Source organism: Tamandua tetradactyla, chromosome 9 (genome assembly GCF_023851605.1).
Source record: "Tamandua tetradactyla isolate mTamTet1 chromosome 9, mTamTet1.pri, whole genome shotgun sequence".
Taxonomy (NCBI): domain Eukaryota; kingdom Metazoa; phylum Chordata; class Mammalia; order Pilosa; family Myrmecophagidae; genus Tamandua; species Tamandua tetradactyla.
In genome coordinates this window covers 43,401,765-43,420,427 of record NC_135335.1, presented here as the reverse complement: position 1 = coordinate 43,420,427, position 18,663 = coordinate 43,401,765, and the positions used below count along the sequence as shown (strand labels likewise).

General features: G+C 34.6%; 1 long non-coding RNA gene across 1 annotated transcript; it reads right to left on the bottom strand.

The window, feature by feature from the left end:
- Positions 1-7,668: 7,668 nt before the first annotated feature.
- Positions 7,669-17,180, bottom strand: LOC143646074 (uncharacterized). Its single transcript, XR_013157253.1, has 4 exons — positions 17,044-17,180; positions 10,957-11,062; positions 10,154-10,256; positions 7,669-7,782 (listed from the first exon to the last, which is right to left on the bottom strand). It is a non-coding gene; the product is annotated as an uncharacterized LOC143646074 (long non-coding RNA).
- Between the last annotated feature and the right edge of the window lie 1,483 nt (positions 17,181-18,663).

The window sequence follows — 18,663 nt, the reverse complement described above, 5'->3', positions numbered from 1 at the left end:
CTTACCAGTAAGCAAGTCAATAAATTGTTTCTGCAGGAACTTCTTTTCTCAGCTAATCAAAATAGCTTTAGGTGAGTTTAGTAGGGGTTAGTACATGTGCTTATTCCTTTATTGGATATTTATTTGGGTGCCCCAACCATTTAATGAGTTAGTAGAACCCAGAGGGACTTTGAAGAACAATTCTATAGATTAAAAAAAGGTGTCTGTATTAACACAATCTCCTAATTTTTCAGTGTTTATTTAGAAATTGACTGATATGCTCTCTTTTATGTTTGAATGTAATTTTGAGATGACCCTAGAAGTTGTCATCTATGTGATTTGTCTCCACCTACATTTGTTATAGATCAAATGCTAGTTTGCAAATACCCAGGACAATCCATTCCCTTCTTTACAACAAGCATTTGTATAAACCCAATGGATGGATCTGTCCAATCCCACAGATGGAAGATTTGTTAGTGTCTATGCCTCCAACTATGATCACACATTGTTACTGATTTCACATTTGTGTCTGAGTTCAGTGACCTGGAGAGCACCTCCCTTTTTAGTTCATCAAATCTTCCACTCCCCTTCAAAGTTTAGGCATGCTTGGGGATATTTCATTTGGCTAATTAGATAAGTATTTCTTAAAGACAGGCTTTGCCTTTCAGTAAGGCCGGTGTCAGAGATGCTGCAATGACAGTGACTTTCACTGGACTATGTCTTAACTCACATTGGACCCCCATTTCAGGAGGAAGAACCTAATCAGGCTTACAGAATCTTCAGAATATGCCTGAGAATGTTCCCCATTTTTAAAAAAATTGCAATCAGCAGACACTTATTGAGAGCTTCCTAAGTCTCTCACATTTGCTTTCAGTAAAGGGAATGCAAGGACAGAGAACATGATCAGCGTCTGGGGAGTCCCACAGTCTAATTCAGGAAAACAGAATTATATTCCTATAATTATAGTCCTATAATTGTTTGCAACCACTTTGGGAAGCAAGTTGATATTTCATGATCCCCTTTTAAGTGCCAAGCATTTGAGGTACTTCCACATATTTAAATTTCACAGACACTGAAGTATAGATAATCCTTGTGTTAATGAGTGAGAACACTAAGATTAAGGGTGCTTAAGCATTGCCCTAAGCCATTCAGATAAGGGATTGGGAGGTGACTGGGGAGTCTGGATTTGAATCAAAATCTATTTGATGATAAATACCATGGATTTTGCCAACCTAATCAGCTAAAGTCTAGCTAAGAAGATAAGAAGCAAGACATTTCAAAAGTTAACATCTTTCCATAAATGAGTTTATCAGACCTTTGCAGAAGTATCAGGACCAACATTACTTAGAGAAATGATGAAGAATAAAACTCAAAGTTAGGGCTAAAGGTGAAGTGCTTCTTGAGAATGCCAGTCTTGTGGTAGTGATGAGGGTGATGGGCATCTTGATATTGATATTAGAGAGCATGGCAGGAAGGGAGGGGCAAATTAGGTGCCAATAAATGTAAGAGAAAATCTGTTAGAAGAAGTAATTCCTTTCTCTTGTTTTATTTTTCTTTTACCTTTCCTTCCCAATATAGGGGCCTAAATTTTTTATCTACTGATTTTCCCTGGTTTCTTTATGCTTTGAGTATGAGTTAGCTTTTGTAACATACCGTATTACACCAAAATGTAGCAGGGTATATTAGTTTGCAAGCTTCCAGAATGCAATATACCAGAACTGGAATGGCTTTTAAAAAGGGAAATTTAATAAGTTACAAGTTTACAGTTCTAAGCCTATAAAATTGTCCAAGCTAAGGTATCTAGGGAAAGATAGTTTAATTCAAGGAAGGTCAATGTGTCAGGAACACCTCTGTCAGCTGGGTAGTCAACCTGGCTGGCATCTGCTGGTCCCTTGCTCCTGGGCTCCGCTGCTTTCAGTCTCTGTTCCTATGGGAGTTCCTCACTTTGCTTCTCTGGGATTGGCTTTCATCTCTTCACTTCTCTTGGCTTTCTCTATGTTCTGGCTTGCTTAACATCTCATGGTAATGTCTGCTGGACTTCAAGCACCTGTGAACATTCGTGTCTGTCTTCTCCAATTCTTGACATCTATGTCAGCTCTGCTCTGAAGTTTCTGTTGGCTCTTTCATTGCTGAGGTTTCTCCAGAATGTTTCCCTTTTTAAAGACAATCATAAACTAATTAAGACCCACCTGTAATAAGTTGAGTCACATCTCCAATAATCAAAAGGTCATAGCCACATTGGGTCCATCACATGCCCTTTGAGATAATCTAATCAAAAGTTTCTGCCTTACAGTACTGAATTAGGATTAAAAGAAATGGCTACCCCAACAAGATTGAATCAGGATTAAAGCATGGCTTTAAAAGATAATGAATTAAGCAATAATTATAAATTTGCTTTGATGGACATACAATTATAATGATGTAATTTGCATGACAATGACATCATAAAGGAGGGGGAGATAATGGAGCTATATAGGAGCAAAGTTTTGTGTACTATTGAAATTAAGTTGGTGTTGATCCGATCTAGATTGCTATAATTGTTAATTATAATTCATGAAAGAACCTCTAAGAAACATTCTAAAAATACATAGCAAAAGAAATGACATGGAAATGAAAATGGTATCCAGTAAAATATCTATTTAATATAGAAGGCAGTAATATAGGGATAGAAGAATAAAAAAAGACATGGAATATATAAAAATGAACAGCAAAATGGCATATGTAATCCTACATTATCAGTAATTATATTAAATGGAAATGGATTAAATACTCCAATTAAAATGCAAAGTTTAGCAGAAGGGATAAAAAATGATCCAGTTATATGGAGTTGTTATACTACATCAGACAAAATAAAGTGTAAGACAAAGAATGTTGCTAGAGACAGAATAACACTTTATAATGATAAAAATATCATTCTATCAAAAGATATAATAATTATAAACATATATATATATATATGTCTAACAACAGAGCTCAAAAAACATGAAGCAAAGGCTGATAGGAGTGAATGAATAAATCATTCAACAATAAAATTTAGAAACTTCGACAACTTATAATAGTGAATAGAGCAATAAGGCAGAAAAGCAGCAAGAAATAGAAGACTTGAATAGCACTATAAATCAAATACATCTAACAGACATCTATAGAACACAGAATACACATTCTTCTTAAGTGCACATATAACATTTTCCACAATAGACCATATGATCGGTCATAAAGCAAGTCTCAAAACTTTTAAAGGATAACAATCATGCATAGTATGTTCTCTGACTCAGTGGAATGAAATTAGAGATTAGTAGAAGGAAATTTAGGAAATTCACAAAGATGTGGAGATTAAACCCATTCCTAAATAAGGCATTAATAATGGGTAAAAGAAGAAATCATAAGGAAGATTCAAAAATACTATGACAAGAGTGAAAATATCTTAAAACTTATGTGATACTGTTAAAGCAGTTCCTAGAGGAAAATTTATGCCTATAAACTCCTATATTTAAAAAGAGGAAATTTCTGAAATCTGTAACCTACCCTTCCAACTTAAGAAACTAGATCATTAAGAGCAAACTAAATCCAAAGAAAGTGAAAGGGAGGAGATAACAATTAGAGCAGAAATAAATGGAATAGATAATAGAAAAATCATAGAGAAATTAAGTCTACTTTGAAAAAAAATTCAACAAACTTGGCAAATTTTAGCTAGATTAACCTTAAAAAAGACAGAGAGAGAGAGAGAAGACACGATATTACTGAAATTAGGTATAAGGAAGAGACATCACTAGCAACATTACAGAAATAAAGAGGGACTATAAGGGAATACTATGAAAAAGAGCATACCAACAAATTACATAACTTTGATGAAATGGGCAAATCCCTAGAAAGCAATAAAATATTAAAACTGATTCAAGAAGAAATAGAAATATGATTGGAATTATTAGAAATATGAAATTAATAATTAAAATACATTACACAAAGAAAATCCTAAATTCCAGGTTTACCTGATTTCAGTGGTAAATTCTACCACATGTTTAAAAGATAAAACCAGCTCATTCTATGTGGCTAGTATTACCTTGAAATAAAAATCAGACAAGAATATTATAATAAAAGATAACTACAGATCAATATCCCTTATGAATATAGACACAAAATTTTCAGCAATATTAGCAAAGTGAGTTCTGCAATAAATCAACTGCATGATCAAGTGATATTTATCCCGGGAATACAATGTTGGGTCACTATGTGAAAATTAAGCGTTGTGACACACCATATTAATAGCATAAAGGACAAAAAATACACAAACACCACAATAGACACAGAAAATGCATTTGACATAATCCAATACTTTCAAAATAAAGTACACCAGAAATAGTAACCTGGAAAAGAGCATTGATGAAAAAAAACACCACTAATATCATACTTATTGGTGAAAACAATGTTTGGCTCCTAAAATTGGGAACAAGACATGGATATCTGCTCTCACCAATTCTATGCAACTGTTAGAAGTGCTAGTGAGGACAATTAGGCAAAAAAGGAAGGAAAGGGAAGTGAAAGGACAGGAAGGGAAGGAGAGAGGAAGAAAGAGAAGGGATCCATGTTGGAAAGGAAGACCTAAAACTGTCTCTATATGTAGATGACATAATCTTGCATGTAGAAAATTCTAAGAAATCCACTAAAGTCTATTGAGCTAATAAGGGGTTCAGTAAGTTCATATTATACAAAATGACTATAGACAATCATTTTTATTTCTATACAATAGCAATGAACAATCTGAAAATGAAATTTAAGAAAACAACTCTTTTTACATAACATCAGAAGTATGATATAATTATCAATAAGAATAAATGCAAGACCTATACACTGAAAACTACAAAATGTAATTGAAAGAAATTAAGGAATGCCTAAAATAGAAAGATATCCCATGTTTATGGATTGTAAGACATACATTGTTAAGCTGGCAAACCTCTGCAAGTTGATCTGCAGATTTGATTCAATACCTATGGAAAACCAAGCTAACTTTTTTGAAAAAAATTGACAAGCTGATATTATAATTAAATGGAAATGCAAGGAAGCCAGAATTGGCCAAATAATCTTTACAAGAAGAACAAAATAGGAGGACTCATACTTTCTAATCTCAAAATTTACTATACAGCTACAGTTTGATACTGGCATAAGATTGACATATAGACCAATAAGAATAGAATAGAAAGTCCAAAAATAAACACTTACATTTACAATGATTTGAATTTTGATAAGGGTACCAGAGAATTCAATGGAGAAAGAAAAGTCTTTTTGACAAATGGTTCTGAGACAACTGGATATTCACATGCAAAAGAACGAAGTTGGATCCCTACCTGGCACATATATAAAAATTAGCTCAAAATGGATAAAATGCATAAATAAACTATCTTAAACACTTATAAGTAAACAAAGGTATGCAAAGATTCATGGCTTATAATAAAGGAATGATTACTTATCTATTTCTTAACTATGACACCAAAAGCATGAGCAACAAAAGGGAAAACACATAAATTTCACCATCAAAATGCTAAACTTTTGTGTTTCAAAGTATGCTATCAAGAAATTGACAAGATAATCTACAGAATGGTGAAATTATTAACAAATTGTACATGTGATAAAGATCTAGGACCCAGAATATATAAATGACTTTTACAACTCAACCATGAAAAAGATAACCCAACTAAAAATGGGCAACACTTTTCAGTAGAAACTTCTCCAAAGTTATACAAATGGCTAGTAATCACAAGGCAAATCTTCAACATCATTAGTAGTGAGGGAAATGTAAATAATATAAATCAAAGTCCAAATGAGGAACCATTTTATATCTACTAAGATGGCTATAATAAAAAAAAACAAATAATAACATGTGCTGACAAAGATGTGAGGAAATTGGAATCCTCATACATCACTGATGGAAATGTGAAATGGTACAGCTGCTTTGGAACACAGATTGATGGTTCCTCAGTTAAGCTCAACATATGGGTTCAATTTAGAGTTTCCATATGACCTAGATATTTTACTCCCATTTAACTTCCCAGGAAAAAATAAGAACATATGTCCACACAAATACTTATTGGCACATATTAATGTTTGTATATTATGCATTGTTCATTGGGGCAAAAAATGGGAATAAACCAAAAGTCAATTAACTGATTAATAGATAAACAAAATGTGGTATATCTATACTCTGGCATATTCTTCAGTACTCATTCATGCTACAACATAGATGCACCTTGAAAACATTATTCTAAAGGAAAGGAACAAAACAGAATAAGATACATATGGTATGCCTCCATTTATAGCAAATGTCTAGAATTCAAATATCCATAGAGACAGAATGGTTGAAAGATTGAATGGTTGAGGAGTGACTACCAATGGGTTTCTTTCTGGAGTGATGAAAATATTCTAGAATGATATAATGATATTGGCACAACTTTGTGAATATATTATAAACTACTGAATTATATGCTTTAAAAGGATGAGATTTATGGTATGTGAATTATATCTCAATTTAAAATCAAGCTCAATGATGAAAGAATAAGAAAAAGGGTGATATTTTGCATCAATCCTCTCCTCTGTGTTAGACATGACAACTTTATCATTATTTTCTCCCCCCGCTTTATATATGATGATTGTGAGGTTTAGGAAGGTAATGTGTCATGCCTAAAGCCTCACTAATCATCCTCATAAATCATGGAAATATTATCCAAAGTACTGCACCATTTGATTCCTTATCTCCAATTAATTTCTTATCATGTTTAAGAAAACAGTTTGATCTATAAAACTGGTAAAACTGTTAATATTTAATCAATTAGTCAAAGCAATCAAACTAATTTGTGAATGTGGACAGGCTTTCCATATATAATATATATGAAAATGTACTCAATTGCAAGAGTCCTTATTCATTTAACACATATTTGTTAGGATAAATAAGTGTCCATTGCTTTGGTCTTGGGGCTACCGCAGTGAGTAACACAGATCTGTTCCCCTCCAACATGGAACCTGTAGCCTGATGTTACTGATCCCCTAATATATGCCACACAATAATCTGTGAGCCACAAAGGTGCACACGCCTTCAACGATTTTACTGACAGATTTTATTTTCTCTTAATAGAAAGATGCCACAGGAGTAGGGAGGAGAGGGCTAGGACAGGATGGAGTAAAGACCTTTGTCTCTCCTCTCCTCAATGATGAGTAATAATACGGTTTGTGGTAAAGTCTTTGCAAAGGTGATAGCATGCTGTATTTTCCCCATGTATCTTTTATTTCTGTTGAACTTACCATACATGGATAGAGGCATATTAGTCTGTAGCTTTTCACAATTCAACATGAATTAATTTAATGAAACAAATGGCCATATGTAGGAAACCATTTTCTATCTATGTGTTTTTCCTCCCATAAAGAGAAAATGTGAGAAGATTATTGGTGGACAGCCTGTGAATTCCCAAACCAGATTTTGGTAAGAGTCCTTAGCTTATATCTAACTCTGAAAGTACTATGACAGCTTACGTAATTTCAGTTTTATTAAAGCGTTGAAAGATACCTCGAGTGATTGATTCCTTTGAGGGCCATACTTTGCTATCATTTAGCCAATGATTCAGTGAGTCACCGACTTCCTTTCATTTTAAGCCCTTTATTTCTTTATTTTCCTTTGTGAAATCAGAAATTTGGAATGTGTGTGTTTGATGGTTTGGTTATTTCCTTGCTCAGCTAAATTTTGTGCACAGTTTTCCAAATACTCTTCGAAGAGTCATAAAATGGAAATATCTATCTTTTAGCAGTAAGTTTCAGCCTCTGCAAAGGGAAGCAAATGATTGAGCTGATATAAGCAATGACTGCATTTCCAAAAATAAAAAGCTATATGTATTGTACACAGCAGGTTTTAAGTTTCAAATAAAACAACAACAATAAAAGAACATCTTTGACTCAAACTGACATAAAAGTAAAGCGAACTATTATATTCAAATATAGGAGTGCCAGAGGTAAGGCAGGTTCTAGGTATGGTACCAGCTGTGGTTTAATGGTGTTATCAAAGACCAAAGTTGCTCTGTTATCTTCAGCTCTAACCCCTCTGGAGGACTGGTCTCTGTTGTAGTTGCAAAATGACTGCCAACAGCATTTCCTACCCTTCAGTCCAACTGAGCCAATGTAGCACATACAAACACCCTGAGATCGATGTACTTATTGATTTAAATGAATCGGACTCTTTCCCTGGGCCTGAGGATACCTCACCCTGTGTAATGGTTTTCTGCCTAAACAAAATGTGGGTTATTTCATATAGGATAAGATGAGGTTTGGACAGTTGGTAAAAATTTTTTGCCACATATAGTTTGATTCTCCTTCTGAAAACAGGGCAAAGGACTTAAAATTCAGATTATTTGTTTTATAAGGTCTTTATGAGTGTGTGTAAGGGAAAACTATTGTTTCCCCTTAACTAAAGTGAAGTTAAAGTTTAATACCAAATTTGTATTGGTATTAAGGAAAACAGGTTGAATCCATTAAGTCATTTACTTTTGTAACTTTTGAGGCAGTATAGACATGCCAGTTTGGCTTGTTTTGAATTCTTAAGAGACTTAGATTTAAATATGTTCACATCCCTTAGCTACAAAGATGTGGGCCAAGTACTTCAAACCTCAGTTTTCTTTTAAAAGGGTAAAATTGTGCCTAATGCATTAGGTTGACATCTAGCCATTGTCAAGATGCTGACAGGCAGTTTTCGCATTTTCCACAGCAAGGGACCGAACCAAAAACAATCGGAGCAGGGACAAGTCTTAGGAATCCTCCATGAAGTGAGTCTGACAGGTGGTTGAGTCTCCCTGGGCTTATGTAAATAAATCCACAGGAAGACCACATGGTTACTATACTGGATCAGCGCTTTCCCATGGCTTCATGAAAGATCTGAGTCTCCCCTCACAAAGAGTCCACAATGGGAATGGTTTTTCTTTGTGTTAGCTGCTTTAGGTGACATCATTCCCTAGAGCTAAGTGAAATTTAAAGCTGGGATCATTAAAAGAAAAGTTTGAATCACTGCAAAACCTCTGGTAATAATTAGTTTTCATATGAACCATTATATGCAGACACCCCACTCACCACATGCATGTACATAAGTCATTGTCCGCGGAGGAGTAAAAAACTCTATTATTAATCTCTAGCTATTACTGAAATATTTCAAGTCCCATTGGAAATCTTTCTGAAGGAGGTTTCATTTGGTATAATTGTCATGAGGCATCTCTGAAATAAGTGGAATTTTCAAATGCGTGGAACCATTGCTACGTTGTCCACATTAACACATGGAGTCCTTGGGTGGTTTCATTTCCTCTGCTTTTAGATAAATCGTTCACATCAGAATTAAAACTGTTTGAATATTATTTTTAAATTCATTGCCTAATTTTAAATGGATGATGTTTTAGTTTGCTAACAGCTGGAATGCAATATACCAGAAACGGAATGGCTTTTAAAAAGGGGGATTTAATAAGTTTCTAATTTACAGTTCTGAGGCTGAGAAAATGTCCAGTTAAAACAAGTCTATAGAAATGTGCAGTCAAAGGCATCCAGGGAGAGATACCTTGGTTCAAGAAGGCCAATGAAGTTCAGGGTTTCTCTCTCATCTGGAAAGGCACATGGCAAACACAGTCACAGTTTCTCTCTCAGCTGGAAGGACAGATGGCAAGCAAGGCATCATTTGCTAGCTTCTTCTCCTGGCTTCCTGTTTCGTGAAGCTCCCCGGGAGGCATTTTCCTTCTTCATCTCCAAAGGTCGCTGGCTGGTGAACTCTGCTTCATGGTGCTGCAGCATTTTCTGCTCTCTCTGAATCTCCCATTCTCCAAAATATTTCCTCTTTTATAGGACGCCAATAAACCAATCAAGACCCACCCAAATGGGTGGAGACATGTCATCCCTTAATCCAGTTTAACAACCACTCTTGACTAAATCACATCATCCAGGGAGATGATACAATCACAGTTTCAAAAATACAGTATTGAACAGGGATTATTCTACCTTTATGAAATGGGATTTTGGTTAAAACATGGATTTTCTTGGGGGCATACTTTCTTTCAAACCAGCACAGATGATTTATGGCTAAGCTTTCCTCTTTGCTTATCATTATAAAAGGTTCTCCCCTATTTATTGAATTGGATACATATCAGGTTACAATTAAACTTACAAATATAATGTGGATACCACAAGAATGCTCCAGTGCTTTTTCACAAAGTGCTTTGACATTTTTCAGTTCATTTTATCTTCACAGAAGGTTAGGAGTTATTCCCCTAATAGCGAGAGAGCAACAGTAGAAACACAGAATCCAAGTTAGTTTGGCTTTAATTTATTATCATGGAAAAAAAAATGCAAACTCAAATGTTCATGTAAGCCATCAGATAACAGCAATGAATGAGCTGTCCTGCGGAGCCCTATGGCTAACTGAGAAACATATGCCCTGCCTCCAAGAATGGAAGCTTCCAGATTCAGCCATTTGTTGCCATATGAGATAGCCTGGTCTGGCTTTTCAAGCCAAGTTGAAAATTGAGAGTTTTATATGAACTGTGATAGATATTCATATGTAGGTTCTTTTTTTTTGGCATGGGCAGGCTCCGGGAATATGTAGGATCTTTAGTATGATAAGGACTGCCTTTAAAAATTGTTAAATACTTTCTAAACCATAATAATTAGAAATTTTAAATATGATGATTTTAATAAAATTCTTAGATAAAATTTTAAAAATGATTAATTAACTGTAAATAGGAATTAAAACTTTCAAAACTTTTGTATAATAAATAAATAAAAATAAAAATAAAAATCCTTAGAATATTTTTAATTTCAAACATTCGTGAAGTCAAAATGCATCATGTCTGTGATTGAGATTCAGGACTCCCAGGTCAATATTGCAATCTCGCCTCTAAAGAAAGGCTTAGTAAGCAACTGGCAGAAGTTTTACATATGGTTGTATTGGTTCCTTCAGAAAATACTTACTGTTTTTGGTTAATTGGGGCCTCCAATGAGGGATCCTCAAACAACTAGCGAACTCTCACACTCTTATTATGTGGAATAAAAAAGGCATATTCAAAGAAACAACAATCTGGTAGGAAGAGAAGGAAAAAAAAAAAAAGAAAAATGAAGACTAGTAGATCTGTGCTATGGGCTTTCTTAAAAAAAATGCCAAAGGGAATACTTTTGTCTTTGGACCAGTTTACTCTACATGAGCTTCTCCTTCAGGCAAAGTGAAGGCACTCTAATCTGAAATTTCCAATTTGTATTTCATTCATTTTACAATGGATACGAAAGCTGAGACTTGACTCAGGGTATATGATTACAAAGTGGGAAAGCGATTCAGACTTCAGTTTTCTGATCCTGGAGCTTTTTTCTTCTAATTTTAAAACCTAATCTGACTGATCCCTGAATATCAGCAGTATTGGAAGAGCTTATGTAGAATGGGGTTCTGAGTCTCTCTTTTGCATTTTCTTAACCTCTCAGAACCTTACTTCCTTCTTTCACAAAAGCCAGACTTGTATTAGTTCATTGTAAAGGGCTCTTCTAGGTCTCATAAAGGAATTATTATTCAGAAAACTGATATCAATGAGTTAAATGTCAGAATGACTGGTGCTTTTTTTTTTTTTTTTTTATCACTAGTGGTTTAAATAGCCTAAGGATTTAAGGTACACTTTCAAGTAATAAAGTGACTTACACAGTTTAAATCTATTTCACAGCTCTGAGCTCTTTACTGAGGGCACACTTTTGTGGGAAACTAAACATTACAAAAATTCCTGAAGGGAGATTTTATCCACGCTTATCTGACCAGATGTGAAAGTGACATGATAAGCGAAAGCTGAATAATAACATTTTTCTCTAGAGGAATAGAAATAATGATTAGAGACAAATTAGCAATGTAAGCCAAAGAGTTTAAAAAAGAAAATTTGTAAGGTCAGTGCCTGAAGGTTATAATTTATTCCTGGTACACAATTTTGTTGGCTATGTGGGCTGTTCCTTCTCATACGATAGATCAGCTGTCCCTCTAATTATTATATTATTTCCATAAAAATAACTGCAATTATTTTAGGTGAAAAAAATCTCAGAATCCCAGAAGATGCATATGCTGCATCTAAAAAATAATAAAAATAATTTCTCCTGTAGAATTTGACTTATTAACTTGATATAAATAATATTTTCACTTGACAAAATCTAAGTAGAAGTCTTGGTAGAGTTGGAAACAATTCTGATAGGAGAAAGGTGGTATCAAACAGGATAAAATGAAGGAAATTTTGCCAGAATCCCTTGCACTTTCTACTTTTGTAGCATGATAAAGTGTGATCTATAATATGCCAATATTATGCCAAAGTTCATGTCAGTGATCTGTTGTTCAAATACTTAGTTATTTACTGAATACTAATTTTAGCACTTTTGAAACTGCATATCAGCTTCCTGTTTGTAAACTTAGAATATCAAGTTTACTAATGGCCCAGTGTGGGTTTGGCTTCATCCTCCTCTCTAGTTTCACTGCTGACAAACCCTCAATCCTTCTAATTGGGGACTTAAATTTTACCAGGGACAAGGGTGGGTAAGCACATCCATTAGGTTCTTTTCTCATGAATTTATGAACCTGGGTATTGGAGAATGAGTCATGTCCCCCACAAATGGCATAGGCAAGTCCCAAACCTTGGTCTTGTGGGTATGGATCTATTTATAAATAGGAACTTTAGAGATGTTATTAGTTGAGGTTTGCCCAAACGGAATGAGGGTGGGCCTTAATGTAATATGACCAAAGTTTTTACAAATGAAGGAAGTTGGACCCAGAGAGAAAGCCATGGGAAAATCCAGAAGCTGGAAGTCAATAAACATGAAAGAGAAAAGGAAGCCACCACCATGTACATTGTCATGTGACAGAAAAGCCAAGGGAACCCAAAGATTACCTGCCAGCCAGAAGAAACTGACTTTAGGAGGAAGCAAGTTTTGGAGACTCTGAATCCATAAGCCAATTAATTCTGTTATTTTTGTCCAACCCATTGTATGATATTTGTTTTAACAGCTGGTGAACTAAAACACTGAGCTTAAAAAAAAAAAGAAAGAAATTTTGTGCCATTTTTTAGCATCATGCAAAATCAAACCAGAAAGGTGTTTCCTTTTAACAGTTCACTCCAATGAATCTAACCCAGGGGCGGAAAATACTCTCTAGCTTGTCTCAGAGATGTATGCAGGGACCTTGAGAGCGTCTATCGTCACTGCTCAGATCCTCATTCTTTTAAGGCTTTTTTCTTCCACTTCTCAGTCAGTCCTGGAACTGTGTGATAACTTGCTCAGAAATTCTTTTTATAGGATCTGTATTTACATTGGAACAACCTGGCAATATGTGTACAGCAACCAGAAGAGAGGTCTTTTCTGAAATGTGCAAAGAGACATAAGTGTGTGGATTGCTGATTAGGCAAGGTGAATAGGAACAGAATAGAAGAGAGATGGTAAAGAAATCAACATAAGTCAAAGAAAGTCATTTGACTTGTCTTTACAGTACAGTAGAAAATGGAAAATAATGGAAAGATTGAGATTTCACAGCACCCCATTATGCAATAAAATATTATGGCAAAAGAATTTTATTTAAATTTCAGTTACAGCCATGGCTGTTGACATCTTATGATGACATTGGCAAAATGCACTCATTTACCCCAAGCTGTAAAAATTTTGATATTTTTAAGGTTTCTTGAATTCTTTATAGGTGGTTCCATAAAACCACAAGAACATTTTTAGAAAGAAATGAAAATGTAGTTATTAAAAGAAATCTTTTAGAGAGAGTTTGGTACAAAATACAGGAAGGAAAATGCATGAAAGTTCATTACTGGCAGTCATATTACTACTTACAGATTCTTCTGGAATTTATATGAAGTATTTCATATTTTACGAAAGTCTCATACTCATTATCTCATTGTTCCTGGTCAGAGGCCTTATTCCGGTACTCTTTTAAGTCATCTCCATTTTGTAGAAGAGTTAGTTGTGACTTGGAGAAGTAAATTAGTTCTCTTTCTACACCTTTATTTTACTTTTTATCAGATTTTCTGAAAATTGCAATAATTTTGTGATTAACCAAATCACATTTCACTTAGTAAAATCATTCCATATTAAGATAAGTAAAGAAACAAATAAAAATCTTTGAAGGAACCTAGGATGCAATAGGGATCACCTATGTAGGGTGGTGCTTTTACTCAGAGAAGAATCTTATTTGGGGAAAAGGAAAAGATTACTCTGAAACTTTGTGAATTTCCTTTCACAGTAAATAAAACCTGGTCAATCTTGTGATGGATAATTTTCAGATATGCCCCTACATCAAGTAATTCTTATGATAGCAGTGATTCCATTTTCTTGGAGGAGCATATTATGTTTATCTAATATGTAGAAGTTCAAATAATTATTCTATTTCTAGAAAGTATTTAAAATTCTGTTTTCAAAACTTTTGAGCAAGAATTTTGTAATATGGGTCTTTGAAGAAAATTATTTTCCTGTGTTATTTCTAAGGAACCATACTTGCATTCATATATTTTAAAGTCCTTCCCAAACAAGCTTGAGTTTTTCAGAATCATATGCGCATAATTCTAGGAAGAAGTTGACAAAGGTGGTAAAGTTTCTTAATCTCTCTGAACCCCTATATAAAAACTTACAGAGTAAATAGATAACAAAACTCATGATGACGTTTACAGTGAAGCCTGGCAAAAGGTTTCCCAGACATTCCAAAGTACAAGTAGGTGACATCAACCATCAATAGTCACAGGACCTACCTGGTGGTGACGATGGTGCAGGGAAGCAGTGGGATGGCTGATTGATCTGAGAAAAAAGAAGCCCAGAATTGCCCACTAGCATTTAGGAGGGCCAACACGCGAACAGCAGCTGAAACTGGGAGTGTTTTTGTCCACTCCAGTAAAGGACCAAAGGGCCCAGAGAAGTTCCTGTGAGAATTGAGTTCCTGTGAACTTAACAAAACTTACTTTATAGGACAAGTCCTTAAACTGAGAAGAAACTGCTGGGAGTGAAATAAAAATTGAACAGGACAGGATAATAGAGAGGAGGAAAAACAACATCTAGATCAAAGTATGGAGGGGAACATAGCCAGGAAATTCCAGAAAATGAACTACCATATTTTTGAACACTGCACATTCACTGAGAAGTGAGGTCTGAAATTAGAAATGATCGTTTGAGCTGTGCCTTCTTCAAAAAGTTCAGAATAATCAAACAAAATGAAACTAACAGAAAAATATTGTGATATAATGCCATATAAAGTTATAAAAAAAAGGAGTAAAATAATATCCCTATAGACAATGAAACATGTCAAAACTTCTTGTACATTGAACATTCCATAATTGCAACATACTGTTTAGTCATGAAATAAAAGCACTAAGGAAACATATAAAATGTAAAACAACATGAATCAGATTTCTTCTAAATTTTTCTTTTTATGAAGTCACTAATGAAGTGGCCACATGTTCACACAGTATACATATGATATCACAAATAAGTGAGGAGTATAGAAATTATGTATGCAAAATGTTGTAATTTTCTCAAGAATTTAGCCATGGTAATATTAGTATTGTTATTCTAAAATGACTCTATGTAAAATTGAATAAAGTGAATGAGTAATCATAGGCTATTCTACTTCTACCTTCCTGTGTCCATATAAATCAGGATTGTCAATGTAGAAGAAAGAAGGTATAGATAGAAGATAAAGTGGTTAAATAAAATCCTGTAGCCTTGTGTTTGAAATCGAAGTATCATCTGAATTCATGAGATATTTTAAATTTGCTGTGTGAATGTACAGGTGAATTATACATATATAACATGGAGTTATATAATATATTAGAACATTATCTTTTTTTGCATATTACGTATGTGTGGATGTTTCCTTGCATTGTCCCAAAAGAATTCTGAAACCTTGACCCACTTAGTAACATTCAGCAAATAGGAGTTCAGATTGTGGTTTTGGAATTCTACTTCCTCCCATAAGAAACCAATAATTTTTGGGGAAATGGCTGACTTCAAGGACATGTACAAGATAAGTGAAGAAGTTATTAAAAACTAGTAAGGTCATGTCAAATGGTCTCAGGAACCTAATTATAGAGGCTACCATTGGCTGAAGGTCAAACACTTTGAGACTTAAAAAGGATAATAGGTGAAATTGATCAAAAGCTATTAAATACATTCAAACAAATGGTTTCATAATTGTGTGTTTGTGTCCCTGGGTGTGTGTGCATGTGTGTGTGTGCATCTAACAGTTGGCCCCATTTAGAGGACAGTAGGGAATCAATTCTTCATTTTGAAAATTGGAGCAAAAAAGAGAAAGGATTAAGTATTTATTCTATATTTTGTATCCCTAGTTAACCAAATAAATGAGGAAAAGCAACTCTTTATAAAAGTATTCCTACTAAAGAAAAAAAACAGAATTAGAATATAACCAGTTTGCAATCAACCCCAATAAATTAATGGATAACTGCTTTAGAAATCAAAAGGTATACCCATCACAGAAAAGACAACCAGATATTACGCTTTTCCTGATATACTATCTGTAAACTTGTAAAGCTGAGATCCAATCCATATGGCATAAAAATTCACCCTTCTAAATTGTATTTTTCATTGGTGTTGGTATATTCAGGAAGTTGTGCAGCCATCATTACTATCTAATCCTAGAACATTTTTATCACCCTCAAAAAGAAACCCCAACTACAAACCCCCAAAACAAAGCCCCCTGAAGCCAATCATCTATTTTCTGTCTCTATGAATTTGCTTTTCTCTCTCTTTCTGTCTCTCTCTTTCTCTGTCTCTCTCTTTCTTTGTTTCTCTCTCTCTCATTTTGTATATATACATTTAAGTCTCAATAGAGATTTAAAAGACACGAAACTTTAAAAGTAAGTGAGACCAGCAGGGTAAACTGAAGTGCCTGAGAAACATAAAGAAATGGAAACAAGTACTTAAAAGTGATATTTTGTGCAATTTATTGGTGGTAAGTCAAGAAAATGGGTTTAAATAAATTTCTAATAAGAGTGTGAGAAGGTGTTGCCTTAAATTTTATTTAGGTTTTATTTTACTTACATATCTTTTTGTTGTCCAAGTTACATGCCTGTAAATATCTGTAAGCTATCGTTAGATTTTCTCTTATTCATGTATATTTATATTTTCATAGACCCTCAAAGTAACTTGTTTTAAGACCCAAACCTACATGTCTATGCTTGCTTTGCTCTCGTAAACAATGACGTGTAATCCGTTATGCTATTGTTAGGTAAGAAAAATTCCAGGCTTCAGAGGTATTGTCTCAATCCCCAACCCACAAAGAGTTATGGAATCCACCTAAATATAACGATCACCAAAGAAGAAAAATATCAAAACTTTAGGTGAGAATTGTGATTCTTGAAGAAGGAATTTCATTCATAGCTTGATATTTTGAAATCATTAAGGAAAGTAAATTAAAAACTAGATTTTTTATGAGTTCCACATGGAAAGAATTTTCAGATATTAAAGCCTGGCTCCGACTTAAGAAAAATCTATTCTCTCTCAGAAAATGACACTCAAACGAATCTTCTTTTCTCATTCTAAGCTTTAAACTGCTGCTGTTCTTTCTAAGCGTTTTCCCTTGGTGACAGCTGGAGAGAGAACAAATTCACCACACTTTGGGTACTGCAGCTCATAAGCTCTGTAATCAAGGTATATTAAATAGTACTTTTTCTTGAGTAAAGTCATTAAAAAGATGGGGTGTTTTGCCATTTCCAAACCAAGGTTTCTGGTAAGAAGAGCTGTCTCCAGGGTATCAGTCTGACAGTTCCTGAATTAGGGGATACTATTTACATCATTGAAATGGAAAATGCTGTCTTCTTTTCATTAATGAGGTGCATGCTGAGAGTCCCTAGGTGGAAGAAGGAGACACAGATGCTGATGAGCAGTACACAATTGAGGCTATTGGTGTTTCAGTGCCCTCAGGGACTTCTCCTTATTTAGAAATTTAGAAAGTTGAGAATTAGCCTTTCAAAACAATAATTACAGATACAAGGAAAAGATAGAAAAGAAGTACTCTGGAGCTTACGTGGAAGAAACAGCCCCAGTGCAGTGGCATTCATATTATTCTCCTAGCTGTTCTCTAAAATATCACTAAAAGACTTGGGGGCAAGTTCTCAAATTTTATTTTTGTTTCTAAGCCTCAACAACCTCTAGCTACAGTTATTATGTACCGTCCTTAGCATCTTGACTAGCCATATGTGTTACATATGCATCAATAGTGGCCTGATTTTTTGCCTTTTCCTTTATCCACATCCTTTCCGTGAGCATTGGCTGTGCCCTCTTACTATGGGTACAGTTTCCTACCATTGAGTTTGGTCTCATGACTATCGACAGCTAATATTATGAAACAGAAGGTGCAATGCACTGGTTATAATTGACCAAGACTCTTTATAGAGTCTCGTTATAGGCTGTGCCTCAGATCTTACCAGGTCCCTCCCTCCCTCTCTCTCACACACACACACACACACACACGCATGCACACACACACACACACACGCATGCACACACACACACACACACATCTTGAAACTATTCATACAGCTGTCTGATTGCAGAGAAAAACAACTTCAGTAATTAGGTATTCTAAGTGTCAAATTCACAAACATACACACAACTCACTTTCCCTCTTCCTTAGATGGCCCTCTAGTACTTTTCCACTGC